The 12,638-nt window shown below is 45.0% G+C and overlaps 1 long non-coding RNA gene across 1 annotated transcript; it reads left to right on the top strand.

Annotated features, from left to right (window-relative positions):
* The first annotated feature begins 4,844 nt into the window (after positions 1-4,844).
* Positions 4,845-9,534, top strand: LOC134737667 (uncharacterized). Its single transcript, XR_010122777.1, has 2 exons — positions 4,845-5,142; positions 7,672-9,534. It is a non-coding gene; the product is annotated as an uncharacterized LOC134737667 (long non-coding RNA).
* The last annotated feature ends 3,104 nt before the right edge of the window (positions 9,535-12,638 follow it).

The following is a 12,638-nucleotide window of genomic DNA, read 5'->3' as shown; positions in this document are numbered from 1 at the left end:
ACAAAAGAAAAATAGATAAATAGGACTCTATCCAGAATATACAAAGAACAATTCAGCAATAATGAAACAAACTACTTGTTTAAAGTATGGGCAAAATACTTAAACAGACATTTCTCTAAAAATTATGTGAAATGGCTAATAAGTCCATGAAAAGGTGCTCAACAAAATTAATCATTAGTAAAATGCAAATATAACCCCAAATGATATATCACTTAATGCGCATCAGCATAGCTAGTACCAAAAGAAAAGAAAACAGAAAATCACAAGTGTTGGTGAGGACGTGGAGCAATTAGAATCCTTGTACACTGTTGGTGGAAATGTAAAATGCTGCAGCTGCTGTAAAATAGCAGCATAGTAACTAAAAAATTTACACATAAACTCACCATATAAACCCGTAATTTCACATCTGGGTATGTAGCAAAAGATGTGAAAGCAAAGACACAAAATAATACACGTACACCTAGGTTCATAGCAGCATTACTCACATCACCCAAAAGGTTTTTGAATTACCCGTGTTGTTTGAATTATCATCAATATATAAAATGTGATTTATACATACATTGGAATATTATTCAGTTATGTAAAATAAGGAAATTCTGACACATGGTACGTCATGCATGAACCTTAAGGACATTGTGCAAAGTGACATGAGCCAGTCATAAAAGGACAAATACTGTATCATTCCACTTATGAGACACTTAGAGTAGTTAAATTCTAGAAACCCAAGTAGAAGAGTGGTTCCTAGGAGCTGAAGGAGGAGTAACAGGGAGTTTTTATTTAATGTGTATTGAATTTTGGTTTTGGAAGTTGAAAGAAGGTCCCTATGAATGGGAATAATAGATGCAAAACAATGTGAGTGTGGTTAATTTTTCTCAGGTGCACACTTAAAGTAGCTAAAATGGTTAATTTTATGTATACTTTGCCAAAATGTAAAAAATATTTTTTTAAATAAACAAACTATAGCTATCTGCAATAGCATGAATTAATATCATAAATATAAAGTTGCATAGAAGAAAGTACATGTAAAAGTATACATATTATATAATTTCACTTATATAAAATCCAAAAAGTGAACACAACTGAGGTTCTGACTTCCAGTAATAATGAAGTAAACTAGTTCGTTGAATAACTATTTCACAGATAAGTATAATAAAGCTTAATAAAATACTATATTTTGCTATATAGAAACGCACACTGTTTAGAAGAACCGAATGAAGATTTTAGCTATGCCACTGTAGAAGAGATAAGGATTGGGGTTTGAATCTATTCAAATTAACTCCCTCTTAACATAATAATTTTCAAAGAAATGCAACACAATCCAGAGTCCCTGTAGTTCCTGTCACACAATTTAAAAATTCATGAGATGTGTGAAGAAGCATGAAAATGTAATCGATTCACAAGATAAAAAGCAGACAATAGAATCTATTCTCAAAAAGTGCAAGATGCTGTAATCAGTAGATAAGATTTGAAAGAAGGTGTGGTAAGTATGTTCATGGGGGTAAAGGAAAAGAGTCTCATGACAAGTAAACAGATGTGTAACTGTGCATTCCCAGGCCTTTGGTCACAGGGCTGGGGGCCTAAGGAAGGAAATTAAAGAAAAATAAAATTAAAAAGAAAGAGAAATAAGTTTTCTTGTATTAGGCTGACTTGTCCCAGAGGCAGCAATAGGCTCAGCCCAGACCCAGGAAAAGTCTTGATAATATTATCTAATGTGCTCTGGAGACTCTCCCAGCTCTTCCCCAACACAGGGAAAAGAAAAACAAATTTCCTTTGTTTTATGGAAATAGTTTATAGATTCTTGTTCTCTGTACGTAGTGACTTCAAGTATTCTGTTTTATCGAAGAAGTACAATGAAATTCATGAGAAGCCTGAGTAGGCTGAACTACAGCTGTTTGGGCACCACAGTGAGGGTTATAGGATAAGCCCATGCCCAGGGAAACCTAGATAATGGACATGTGGGTTGCTTGACAACGGTCATGTGTAATCCTGTCTTTGTCCTGCCTCTGTATTCCTGCTTTCATGCCACTGTAATCTTGCTTCAAGCTAGCCCACCCCCTTTTGTGAAGTGTCTCTAAAAGTCAGGTGCTGTCTTTGTTCCAGGCCCAGTCTTTTCGACGTGAGTCAGCTGGTCCTGAGTGCACTCAATAAAGATTCTCCTGTTTCAATCCGAGGTCTCTCTCGTCCTCCTGAATCCCGCAACAGGACAATTCCACCATGCACCAGGTTCACGGGACAGTGCACGGCACTGAAGGAAAAGTGGGGCTGGAGGGGGGTGCACGGCTGTGAGCGCCTCTTGGGCTTGCTAGGAGATGTAGTCTTATAAAGACTCCCAGCCCCTTGGTCACAGGGCTGCAGCACCACAATCCCAGCATACAACGGAATCAGGGACAGTGTGTATCGCTAGAGGAAGAGGTAGAGCTGTGCATGACTAGCTGGGCTTGCTGGAAAATGTAATCTCATGAACACTCCTTAGTGAACAGTGCGCGTCACTGGAGGAAAAGGCGGGGCTGTGCAGGCCTTGCTTTGCTTGCTGAGAGATGCGGTCTCATAAACACTCCCAGCCCTTGGTCACAGGGCTGCAGGACTACATTCCCATCATGCACCAGGATCAGGGATTAGTGGGTGTATCTGGATGAAGAGGCAAAGCTTTCTGCTCCTCCTTTGGCTTGCTGGGAGATGTAGTTTCATAAAGTCACCCAGACCTTTCATTACAGAGCTGCAGAACTACTATCCCAGTATGCACCAAGTTCAAGGATAGTGCACGTTACTGGAGGATGAGGCGGTATTGTGCACGGCTCGCTGGGCTTGGTGGGATATGTATTCTCATAAACACTGCTAACACTTTGGTCACAGGGCTGCAGGACTACAATCCCAGCCAGAACAGGGCTCAAGGAAATTGCGCGTCCCTGGAGGAAGAGGCGGGGTTGTTTCCTACTCGCTAGGCTTGCTGGGAGATGTATTTTCATAAACCCTCCCAGCCCTTTCATCACACGGCTGAAGGACTACACTTGCAGCCCCAGCATGCACTGGGTTCAGGGACTGCGCACGTCACAGGAGGAAGAGGGAGGGCTGTGCGCTTCTTGCTATGTTTTTTTGGGAGATGTAGTCTTATTAACAATCCTAGCCCTTTGGTCATTGAGCGCCAGGACTGCAATCCCAGCATGCACCCAGCTCAGGGACAGTGCGCTAGTCACTGCAGGAAGAGGCAGGGCTGTGTGCACATCCTGGGAGTAGTGGGAGATGTATTCTCATAAGCACGTCCAGCCCTTTGCTCACAGGGCTGCCGAACTACATTCCTAGCATGCACCCAGCTCCGTGACAGTGCGATAGTCTAAGTAAAAAGAGGCATGGCAGTGTGCGCCTTGCTGGGCTTCCTGGGCGATGTAGTCCCATGGCCTCTCCCTGCCCTTTGGTCACAGTGCTATAAGACTGCAATCCCAACATGCTTGGGGCTCACGGACAGTCCGAGTGACTGGAGAAGGAAGGGAAGGTTGCGCGCACCTCGCTGCGCTTGTTGGGAGATGTTGTTTCATAAAGACTCTCAGACCTTCTTTCACAGGGCTGCAGGACTACAATCCCAGAAAGCACCGGGATCAAAAACAGTATGCATCACTGGGAAAAGATGCGTGGCTGGGTGCATCTCCCTAAGTTTGCTGGGAGATGTTGTCTCCTGGCCTCTCCCTGCCCTTTGCTCACAGTGCTATAAGACTACAATCCCAGCATGCTTGGGGCTCACCGACATTCCTCTTCACTTGAGAACTAGGGGAAGGTTGTGCGCACCTCGCTGCGCTTGCTGGGAGATGTAGTTTCATAAAGACTCTCAGACCTTTTGTCAGATGGCTGCAGGACTACAATCCCAGTATGTATCGGGATCAAAAACAGTATGCGTCACTGGGAAAACTGTGGGGGCTGTGTGCATCTCCCTACGTTTTCTGGGAGATGTAGTCTCATAAACACTCTTGGCCCTTTGATCACAGGGCTGCGGGACTACAATCCCAGCATGCAGCGAGTTCAGGGACCGTGTGCGTCACTGGAGAAAGACATGGAGCTGTGCATGCCTCTCTGGGCTTGCTGGGAGATGCAGTCTCATAACCACTGCAGTCCTTTGGCCACAGGGATGCCGCACTACAATTTCAACATACGTCGGGCTCAGGGAGAGTGAGCAAGTCAATGGAGGAAGAGTCAGGTCTGTGCGCACCTCACTGGGCTTGCTGGGTGAGGTAGTCTCATAAACACTCCCAGCCCTTTCATCACATCTCTGTAGGACTACAATCTCAGCATGCATGGGGCTCAGGGAGCGTGGGCTAATCAGTGGAGGAAGGGGCAAGGCTCTGCAAGCCTCTCTGGGCTTGGTGGGAGATGCAGTCTCATAAATACTCACAGCCCGCTGGTCACAGGGCTGCAGCGCTACAATCGTAGCATGTACCGGGGTCAGGGAAAGTTGGCGTCACTGGAGAAAGAAGCAGGGTTGTGCGCGCCTCGCTGGGCTTGGTATGAGATGTAGTCTCATAAACACTCGCAGACCTTTAATCACCGGGCTGCAGGACTACAATCCCAGCATGCACCCGGCTCAGGGACAGTACGCATTACTGGAGGAAAAGGCTAGGCTGTGGATGCCTCCTTTTGCTTCCTGGGAGATGTAGTTTCATAAAGACTCCCAGAAATTTCGTCACAGCGCTGCAGGACTACCATCCAAGTATGCACTGGGGTCAGGGACAGTGCGCATCAGTGGAAAAAGAGGCGGGGCTGTGTGCGTCTTCCTAGGCTTGCTGGGAGATATATGCTCATAAACACTCCCAGCCCTTTGGTCAAAGGGCTGCAGGACTACAATCCCAGCATGCACCAGTCTCCGGGGTGAGGCATAGCCCTGGAAGAAGGGGCAAAGTGGTAGACGCACCACCTAATATGCTGAGAGCTGTAGTCCGTTCACTGCTCTCAGCCTGTTTGTCGGTAGGCTTCAGAACTATAATTCCAGCATGTACCAGGATCCGGGGTGCATAGCCCTGGAGGGAGGGAGGGAAAGTGCGCTGTGGACTTCCCAGTGTCCAAAGCACTGCTGAGTTCTTATGCTATGCCAACTTTTTGCCACGGAGAGTGAGTACAGAGGTGGACCTGGAGGACAGGTCTGGGCTGAGCGTTGAGGTGGGTGTTACCCTACGAAGATACCTTACCTTTTCCCAAATTGGGGGGATTGTTCTCAACCGATTGGCCCTATGCTTCTCAGGTTCCTCTTCCAGAGCATTGCACCCTCTGCAGCCCAGGGCTCTGCCTTCTTTCCTAAACTGCTGTGGAAACTGTCCTGATGTCTGAGACAGCGTCCATTGTGCCACAGCCCTCTTTTTTCTCTAGCCAGAGCGCATGCTCAATCGCTTTTTAGAGAAATCTTCCACCTGGCCTGCTTTTGAACAGCTTCAGAGCTCTGCAGGGGCGGACAAGGGCTGTGCCTTCCTGGAAACGTCACTCTCAATGGTGCCTTTTTCACGAATGTGAAAGTCGAGAGCATCAGGAAGGTTAATTATTGGTTTGCACAAAATCTGCTAAGAGCAAAGGAGAAAACCCCATTTCCAAGGCGTGAGTCTTGTGAGCCATTTTCATCAACCAAGTTAAGTGGAGAAGCTTCAAAATACAACTTGAAGCTGCTATTTAGGCATTTTACACTTAAAATCATCAGTCTCATCTCAAGTCAGGCCTGACTTGTCAGTGTCTCAGAGACACAAATGGGACCGGATCCCTCAGGAACAGATAGTGTTCCAGCTTCATGGGGGCTGCTTTTAAGTTGTGGAGCACTTGGGGTCTTTGAAACCCACTATCTTCAGTAGGGACTTTTACTTCTAGAGATCATGTGCATTTTGATTTTATCTGTCCTCAAGCTGAACCTTTTCTCATTTTAATAGTAAAAACACATTCCTGGGTGCAATGTCATTGCATGCTAATGAGACATGCAATATATGCACAAATATGTACAGCTACTGCACATGTGCCCCCAGAAGACCACTCAAAACATGCTTACTATAACGCTTCTTTCCACCTTCTTATGAATAATCATGTAAAACTCCCAGAAGGAGGTTTTCTCCAGCAACAATTAATGCTATCTCACTCTTATGAGCAGGCTGCCCTGGAATCTCTTTCTCAGACTGTACCGTCTATTCTGCAGTTAATTTTCAACGTATTGTTTTCTCTTTTGTGTGCAATAAATTACTCTGTGCTGTACTTCTTTTGCTGCGTGCTTCTTGTTTAAATTCTTTTAAGCTAAGAAGATAAGAACCAAGGTATTACATCAGCCACCAACATTTCTGTTGCCATGGTCCAGAGAGAGCTTTGTACTTCATTAATTTCAGTTTCCCTTTACTTGCAGTGAATACTATGGCACTTCCACACTACTGGGTTAACTATCGCTAGTTGTTCCAGTGCTGTTTCACTAAACTTCTGGGGGAAACCTGTTTAAATCACCTACATTCTCTAGAGAGAGAATATATGTCCACTCCCCTTTTGGCTGCTGCCTCTGTACTATCCATAAATAACACTAACCACATGGGTTGCTCTCAACATTTCATATTAGGGCTACTTTGCTGCTTAGTTTCACATCTTTCTGGCCACACTTCAGACTCAGCTTAGCGTTTGCTGTCCCTTCGGCAATACTCGATCACCACCTAGTGGCTGTTGTAATTTATTTTCTGGTCAGGTTTTCTGTTTACAATTTTCTTTTGTTTTGTTTTGAGTGGAATATTAAGATAACCCTGTCCCTTCAGGCTTTATGCGTTTCCCAGCTCCTTGAAATTGTTCTTCAACAGGTTTTCTTTGCTGAACAAAAGACGCACAGTCATGTAGATGTCCGGTCGTGGGGTTTGAATCGGAGTATTGCAGGTGTTATAATTGGGCATCATAAATGGCAAACCAGTAAATTAGGGAAAGGCTTGTCAGCCAGACGTCTGCCCCCCAGCCAGCAGTGGGGGTAATCTCGGTAGGGCTGGAGATGTCCAGCACTGGTGAGAGATAGGACGGTGTATGGCAAATGACTATGACCTCCTAGAGCTTCTGTTAATGGAGTCTTCAGGGGAAGCGCCGGACACTTTGGTGGTTCCACTTTTCCCATTGTGATGCCCATGGCCTCCCGGACTTAGTACATGTTCTGACGTTGCAAGAGTCTCTCGGCACCATGGGAGCCGCTTCCTCTACTGCCATTAAAACACCCCTGGGATGTATATTTAAAAATTGAAACAGCTTTTGGCTAGATGAACCAAAAAAAACCTTATCCTCTTTTGTAATACTATTTAACCTGGATACAGAATAGCTGACAAAACATAGCTGAAGAATGAGACTGTGAACTTTAACCCCTCCTACAGCTAGACCTTTTCTGTAGAAATCAGGGAAAATTGTCTGAAATATCCTATGTGCAAACATTTGTGGCCTGACAACAAAACCCAGCTCTATGCAGCACCTGTGAGCTAAAGCCTAGTAAGCCACAAAGCTCCTCAGAAGCATTAGAAGACAATCTCTTATTAAGGGGAAGGGACCCGAGACCGCACAGCCCAACAGCAGCTCCAGATAGGGGCCCTCATAGGCCCACACCTCCTTTAGAATCCCCAGCATCTCCCACACTATCAGAGTCTTCTGTAGAATCTAAGCTTGTTTCACCTCCTCCTTATACTCCTCTCTATTGGCCTTTGCCAGGTACAATAGAGACCAGCCCAGCTGTAGCTATTAGCAGTGGAGCTTCACACCATGCAGGGCCAGAGAAATTGCTCCCCTTACAGAAAGTCTCAAATGGAGAGAGGACAATCAGACGGCTTGTTCTCTCAATAAATGATCTAATCCAATGGAAGCAACAGCTCTGATGGCTCTCAGACAACTTCAGCGCATTTACTGAAGCCTCCCATGCTCTAACTTTGACCACCATTCAACTTCACCATTCCTAAATGGAACCAATGACTGCTGCCAACTTAGCTGCACGAAACTTTTGCTTATTGGGAAAAAATAGAAAAGACTTAAAACTTTTGTTGCTTTCACCATTTTAATGCAGAATACTTTTGCAGCACAAATGTCACCATAAGGTGGAGGCTCTGGAATCCAGTATAAACTATCTCAGAAAACCTCAAAGTGTCCCCAACAAGCAGTAGAGGGCCTCAACAGACTCAACAATGTCTGGACTCCATGGCCACTGTAGTCCGACAAAACCAAAGAGGCTACGATCTTCTCCCAGCCAGGCAAAGTGGAGCATGTTTATATCTAAAAGAAGAATGCTGTTTTTGAGATCAATCAGTCTGGTTTGTTAAAAGAAAATATTAATAATATCATCACCCGGGCAGACAAATTTGGATCTCTAGGAACATCCATGGGAACATGAAAGCGATGTCCATTGCCTGCCTTGCTCTCTTTAATAGTATCAGTCATTATTATACTTTCAGCTTTTACTTTTGTTCCAATTTTGTTTAAAATGTTAACTGATTTCTTGCTCTCTTGCTTGCGGCAGCTCCATGTTTGCATGATAGTTTTCCAAGGCTTTCAACCTTTGGCTGCCAAAATCTTGCCCACTGGCTCCATGAACGATGTTGTTTACACCCGGTCAGATCACACAGGAAGAAACTTTAAGGCCCAGGCTAGGCAGAAGTAACACCCACTCAGCAGGAAACAGCTCCAGAAAAAAATGGCCTAACCCCTCATCTTCCAATATGAGGATTGCCCTAAAATATCTTAGGGGGAAATTGAGGCCGAATAGATAGTCAAGAAAATGACCATGATCTCGGGATAGAGAAACTGTGGTGACTGTACAGCCAACACAGTAAGCCTTAGCATTCGCATTGTAATTGGGCTTATTCGAGCAAAGTTATCCTCATTAAGGTCTTTCTGTTCTAGAAAGCATGTGCGTTTAGAATTTACCTGTCCTCAAACTTCACTTTTGCTTATTTTAATAACAAAAAATACACCCCCTAGCCAGGCACGGTGGCTCATACCTGTACTCCCAGCACTTTGGGAGGCTGAGGAAGATGGATCACTTCAAACCAGAAGCTCGAGGCTAGACTGGCCAACATAGTGAAACCGCGTCTCAACTAAAAATACAAAAATTAGCCAGATATGGTGGTGCATGCGTGTAATACCAGCTACTCAGGAGGCTGAGGCACAAGCATGGCTTGAACTCAGGAGGTGGAGGTTGCAGTGAGCAGGGATCACGCCACTGCACTCCAACCTGGGCAACACGGCGAGACTCTGTCTCAAACAAACAAACAAACAAACAAACAGAAATACACTCCTGGGTGGAGATCTAAGATGCTAACGAGACATGCAACATATGAACAAGCATGTACAGCTACTGCGCATGAGCACCCAGAATACCACTCAGAACATGCTTAGTCGCAACTCCTCTTCCTTCCTCCTTATTAATAATAATGTAAAACTCCCATAAGCGTGTTTCTCCAGTGACATTCCACGCTGTCTCACACTTATGAGCAGCCCACCCTGGAATATCTCTGACTATGTACTGTATTCTGCCCTTAACTTTCAAATATTTTCTTTTCCAATAAATTATGCTGTACTTTTTTTCTTTGTGTCTGTTGTTTAAATTCTTAAAAACTAAGAAGACAAGAACAGAGGTATCACATCAGCTGTCAACACAGCAATAAGTCAGCCTCCTTCTTGTAAGCATAGCCCATGCAGTGAAGGAGAATCGCATCACCTAGGTGCTGGATCCAGAGATATATCACAATTTATCCCATGAACAAAGTTAAGGTCATTGAGGAGAGTCATATTAAATAGTTTCTGGGCCCAGGGATATGTCGCAATGGCTCCTGTGAGAAGAGATCAGGCAGCATAATCACATAACCGGTGTGCTGGACACAGCGATAAGCCACCCTTTCATCTGTGGGCATGACCCAGGCAAGGAAGAAGAGTCACAGCTTTTAGGTGCTTGCTGCAGAGGTACTTAGCAATCTCTCTTATGGGCAAAGCTCAGGTAAGAGAGAAGATTCAAATCTCCAAGGTGATTCATGGAGAAGTTTGTCACAAGAAACTTTTTAGGCAGGGCCCATGCTGGATCTTCTTATCTTCTAGATGTTAGGTCCAGGGATACGTCAGAATACCCAAAATACACAGGGCTCAGTCAATAAAGGAGACTCACATCACCCAGGTGCTGGGTCTAGACATATGTCACATCTCTTTTATGGGGAAAGCTCAGGTATAAAAGGAAGGTCACATCAAGTAGTTGATAGGCCCAGAGATATGTCACATTGCCTCCTGCTTGAAGTGTCTAGGCCAAAGACTCGCATCACCTTGGTGCTACGCCCGTGTTCAACATAAACATCCAACCAGAGTTGAAATGGTGGCTCATTTCTAAACTCAGCTCATAGGCAAGGGAGGACTCTCCTATCCTGACCTAGTCAATTGTAATGATGTTGACTCTCATACCTGGGCTTAATGCTACAAGTACGATCATGGGTCCCTACCATTAGGAAGCTCTCAAAGTTGATTACAACTCTCATTCATACTGTATAGGGCCATTGGGTAGTACACAGAGCGTGCTAACTGGACCGAGCACACAGGTGAGATTGTGACACTCGTATGCACACCCAGCCAACAGTAAGTATTGTCACCCTCTCACAGGAACACAGGTCAGTCTACAAAGGAATTGAGGCTGTCATGCACAAATCCAGCCTGGTTTTGAGATGGTTATTCATGGGCTTAGACCCAACATATAGGAGGTGTTGAATGTCATGCCTACAACTGAGACAGTTGTGGGATTTTTAATCTAATTCCTGGACCATTTTGCAGCTTTCATTGTGAAATTTGCCAGTGCCTAGCACCTGAGTGACTTGACGGTCTCGCATGGACCCAGCCCACAGATGGGATATTAACATATTTCTGGATCCAGCATATTGAGGATGTAACTCTGTTCTCCTTCCTTGGCACTGCCTGCAGTGAGCATTTTGACATATCGCTAGAACTTTCACCCAGGTGATGTGAGTCTCCTCTTCTGCCTTGGCGCTGCCCACAGGAAGCGTGGTTATATATAGCTAGGCCTCACTCCCAGGTTATGTGACTCTCTGGCTTGTGCACTGCCCATATGGGACACTGTGTTATATTGCTGGGTCCACTACTCAGGCGATGTAACTCCCCTGCCTGGGCCCTTCCTTACAGCGACATTGTGATATATCTCTGTGCTCACCAACCAGGTAATGTGATTCTCTTCTCTTGCCTGGTTCGTTTACACAGAAGGGATAGTGACACGTTGCTAGGCTTAGCACCAACTTGATGTTGATGTGAATCTTCTGCCTGGATTGAGTTTACAGAAGGCATTGTGAAATACCTCCAGGTGCATCACCTATTTGATGTGACTCTCCTCTCTTACCTAAGCATTGCCCATAAGAGACATTGTGACATATCTCTGGGTCTAGCACTGGGATGATGTGACTCTTCTCCCTGCCTGGGTCATGCCCATAGAAGGAAGTGGGACTTGTAACTGGGCACAGCACACAGGTGATGTGATTCTTCTCCCTGGTCCCTACGTACAGGAGTCATTGTCAAGTACTTCTGGGCCCATTATCTAGAGTATGTGACTCTCTACTTCTTCCCTGGGCCTGCTCACAGTAAGGATTGTGACATATTACTTTGCCCAGTACCTACATCATGTGACTTTTCTCTCATGTCTGGGCTCCGTCTTGGAGATGAATGTGACACATAGCTAGGCCTAGCCCGTAGGTTCTGTAACTTCTCCTTTCTCAAAATCCTACCCACCAGGGGCATTGAAACATCTCTCTGGGCACTTCACTTAGGTAATGTTACCCTGTTGCCTGGAGCTTCCCCTCAGAGGATATTGTGACATATTGCTGGACTCAGTACCTACGTGATATTACTCTCCTTTCTTGCCTGGGCCTTGTATACATTGTGTATTATAATGTATGGCTGGGTTCAATGACTAGGTGATGCAACTTTTATGTATACCCGCTACCCACAGGTATATTATGACATTTCTTTAGCTCTGACTCTCCTCTTTTTCCTTAGTCCTGCCAAAAAGAGAGGTGGTGACATATAACTGGACTTAGCAACCAGCTAATATGACTCTCCTTTTTCACCTGCACCCAGTATATTTTAGGTGTTGTGTCATATCCTTTGTCTCAACACCTGCAGGATGAAAGGCTCCTGCCTGAGCCCAGCCATCAGTCAAAATTGTCATTCTCCCACATGAACATTTGCCATAATTGAGGTTCTGAAACTCACATCCAGAGGCAGCCAAAAGTTGGAAAATTGGCCTTATAAGTGGATTTTGTCCGCAAGTGGGTTTGTGACTCCCTGACCGAGATCCAAAACACTTGTGAGGCTGTGACTACACTAAGATAACTCAGTTTTCAAAAGGGATTAAGGCTGTCTTGGAAAAAATCCATTCTTCCATTGAGATTGTGACTTATGCACATAGATGCAACATACAGGAGGCGTTCACTGTCATACGCAGAACCAGCACTTATGTGGGATTGTTAATCTCATCCATGGACCTTCTTGCAGGTGTGATTCTGACGTACACCTCTAGCCAGCACCTGAGTGATTTCACATTTTTGCCTGGGTATAGCCCACAGATGAGATTGTGATATTTCCCTGAATCCAGCATCTAATTAATATGCTTCTATTCTCCTGTCTTGGCACTGCCCATAATG

The sequence above is a fragment of the Pongo pygmaeus genome, chromosome 11, assembly GCF_028885625.2.
Source record: "Pongo pygmaeus isolate AG05252 chromosome 11, NHGRI_mPonPyg2-v2.0_pri, whole genome shotgun sequence".
Taxonomy (NCBI): domain Eukaryota; kingdom Metazoa; phylum Chordata; class Mammalia; order Primates; family Hominidae; genus Pongo; species Pongo pygmaeus.
This window is presented reverse-complemented; position numbering and strand designations above follow the sequence as displayed.